General features: G+C 39.4%; 1 long non-coding RNA gene across 1 annotated transcript; it reads left to right on the top strand.

Moving 5' to 3' along the window:
- Positions 1-216: 216 nt before the first annotated feature.
- LOC116386824 (uncharacterized) lies at positions 217-2,930 on the top strand. Its single transcript, XR_004212986.1, has 2 exons — positions 217-339; positions 560-2,930. It is a non-coding gene; the product is annotated as an uncharacterized LOC116386824 (long non-coding RNA).
- Positions 2,931-3,311: the final 381 nt, after the last annotated feature.

The following is a 3,311-nucleotide window of genomic DNA, read 5'->3' as shown; positions in this document are numbered from 1 at the left end:
TTAGTATTTGGAAAACTCATACAAACAGCTGTGCTGAAGGCGGCAGCACACACAGACACACACACACACACACACACACACACACACACACACACACACAGTGAGAAATCCCAAAATAGCTCACTGGACCATAAACAGGTAGGCTATTTATGGCTGTAACTGGATCCCCCCATGCTCTAAATCACAGCCGTGGACACATTTAAGTAGTACACACACACACACAGTTTAGTCCACTCCCACAGGAAGTGAAATGTGGCACCGTAACTGAAGGAACGAGGAAGTATCTTACATGTGGAGCTTTTCGGTCTCTACAGAGGACTCCCCCGCTACCAAAACAAGGTAGAGAAGGTTCCCTCATCGATCAGCTGTCGTGTTTAAAATACTGAAGAGACACACAGCTGTGACTTTGCTCTGCTCTTCTGCGCGCATTGTTTCCGGACGTGTCATGTAACTTATTTGGTAAAACAGTAAAAGTAAGATTTAAAAGGTTACTGTGAGTGCTGAACGGTATATTGTTTGTTCTAAGTGCTGTGACTTATCAGTTTTTGTATCACTCTAGGGCTGCTGGGTAATGGCTGCTCTCGGGGCTTTTCTCACTCTTGCTGTGTGTCTCCTAATTGGACGTGCGGGATCAGGAGCGTCCAAATGGAGACCAAACATCTGATCCTGGCCTGTGAGGAGCTGAGCAACCAGTGCCTGCCCGTCCATTTTGAGGGAAACTCTGCAGACGCAAAGCCAAACAACAACGCCAGAGGCTGCCAGGAAACACGCACCGGGGATGACGCTCCCAGCTATAAAATGACGTGGCTCTGGTTGTTATCTGCTCTTCTTGTTATTGTTTATGGCTACCACCATTAATTTGAGAATCTAGATGGGACACTAAGACTTCTCAACACGTTTGAGAAAAACCTTAATTTGAAAAGTGTTGTTTGTTATATCTATATTAATCTCAGAACAGCAAAGGGAAAAACATTTATCTAATGTGTTATATTCCACTATTTCATGCCTGTGTATCTGTTGCATCACTGGGAGATAATGAGAGGGGTGGTGCTCTAAAGGCATTTCATTTCAATTAAAGTAACAGTAATTAGTGCATGAATGGCACAGATGTGTATTTTACATTAAAAGACATAAATTGAATTGCTGTATGAATTGGATTTAATTTAATTTGATAAATTTATGGTATGATTTAATAAACAAGACAATTTCCGCGACGGTTTAATTTCAGTACGTAAAATGTGATACAGATCATTGTAACAACTTAACCCTGAACATGAAGCGTCGTCTGGACAATCTAAAACAGACAAACAAGAGAAACAACACCCACAGATATCAGTTTAAATGTTTGCTTGATCTCTGGATCATAAATATTTGTAGTGAAACTCACAGCTCATGTGAGAAGCTTTTTCAAATACAAACTCCACCAAAACCACTTCTTTGTCAGAACATAAAGATTAGAGAACAAAACCATCACTAGTACTGGGAGGCAGTAGCTTATTGAGCAAAGTAGACAGCCAAAGGCATATAGAATATTAGACGATCGGACTATTTCACACACACTATCAATTAGCCTCAACATGCTCTCCTCACATGCTGATACAGTCGACACACAGATGATGGCAGTATTGCACAAATTTGTTAGAAAAAGAAAAATAGTCACTTTTCTATTATTTTACATGTAAACTCTCTTTTTAGACGCATCTGACTAACTGACGATGTAGGCTGATGGTGGTCAGGTTTTTTTTTTTTATATTAGCTGTTTGCATCCACCAAATTAGAAATACTAATTTGAGCACACAAATCAACCAGGTATGTCTCAGATGGAGGTTTTTTTCCATCTCTTTCTCTCTTTTCCACACAGATTATTTTATGTCTTTCTATGCTAGAAGCATACAATAACTAATGATCTGCTCCTTAATGCTGACATTTAATCTATTACCTCTAACAAGTCTGGATTAACTTGAGTATTAAATGATTAAGAAGTTGATTAAGCACAGATTAATTTAGTAAAATGCACCATGTACACCACAATATTTACTGAAGTTATGAAGGCTTTAAAACTAGATTTTGATTCAGTGCCACTGTACGAGATTATTTATAATGCAGGTGTTACCTTAAGGACTTGACCAATTCAGTTAATGAAATGCTTGCTAGTGTCGTCCTCCATTGTTACATGTATTAGCTTAGTTAATTAACTGGTGCATTAGGGTCCAGCTGATAGGGACGTTTAAGAGCACCTTCTGCTGGACCACAAGGAAAACTACTAAACGGTCAGACTGCACGTTATTAAACAGGTCATGGTAGTTTAAATATTATTTCTACATCCATGTCCTAAACCCCTAAAAAGCCCTAAAACAACTGCAAGTTTAAAAAACCAAAAATATTTCCCCACAGAGCATCAGGAGAAATGCTGAAACCGGATGTCTAATGCTTTTTCTGATGCAATCAACCTGCCCATCTTTGCTTCCAAAGCTGGTTATGTTCCCAGTGTCAAGTAACAACTAACAACTCCAAACACTGTGATCACTGAAACAACAAGTCTCACTCAAGAAGAAGATTAGAGATGAACATTTAGTATCCAATGTTCTTATTTTTTATCTTAGCATGCAGATGCAGCTCAAAATGTTTGTTGAATTGTTTTTGGTGCATGGACTGCACATGTGTTTGAGCAGGTAGTAGTGCTCACAAACGAGCCCCTCGGAGAATATGCAGCCCTGATCTTGTAAAACTTCTACAACTTTCCATTTGGCCACATGTGCATCACTGTACATCCTTTCCCTCTCTCCTTTTCTTTCTTGTGATTCTGTTACAGAGACAGGAAAATAAAAGTGTTTATTAGTTAACAGTTCAAGTTTAATCTTTTTTTTTAATGCTTTCATGTTGTCACAAGGTATTGGCAAAGTCATTATGATCATGAAGAAATCACAGGACGCACCTAAACTTGTAATTTTTATGATTCCTGCCCAGTGGCACCAGGGAATGATATTTCTCTGAGTGTGATACAAGACAATTAAAATACAATAAAACACAAAAATAAGTTACCATTTCGTCAGTTCATTCTGGAGGCTTGAGGGACCCACAGTGGTCACATACAGTAACAGTGACCGGAGGTTGACCTCAAGTGAAATATCCAACTATGGCCCTTCCTAATCCATGACATCATCATAGGGTCTTTCTCTCTCTCACTCACACACACACACACACACACACACACACATGGCTGAGGAAAAAGCAAAAGCGAACAACAATCGTTGACTCGGGTCAAAGAGGAAAGGCAACGCGAGAATAAAAGAATGAGTGCAGAGTGAGAG

The sequence above is a fragment of the Anarrhichthys ocellatus genome, unplaced genomic scaffold (genome assembly GCF_004355925.1).
Source record: "Anarrhichthys ocellatus isolate YVR2014 unplaced genomic scaffold, GSC_Weel_1.0 scaffold13, whole genome shotgun sequence".
Lineage (NCBI taxonomy): Eukaryota > Metazoa > Chordata > Actinopteri > Perciformes > Anarhichadidae > Anarrhichthys > Anarrhichthys ocellatus.
Note: the sequence above shows the minus strand (reverse complement) of the source record. Positions and strands in the feature narration are given on the sequence as shown.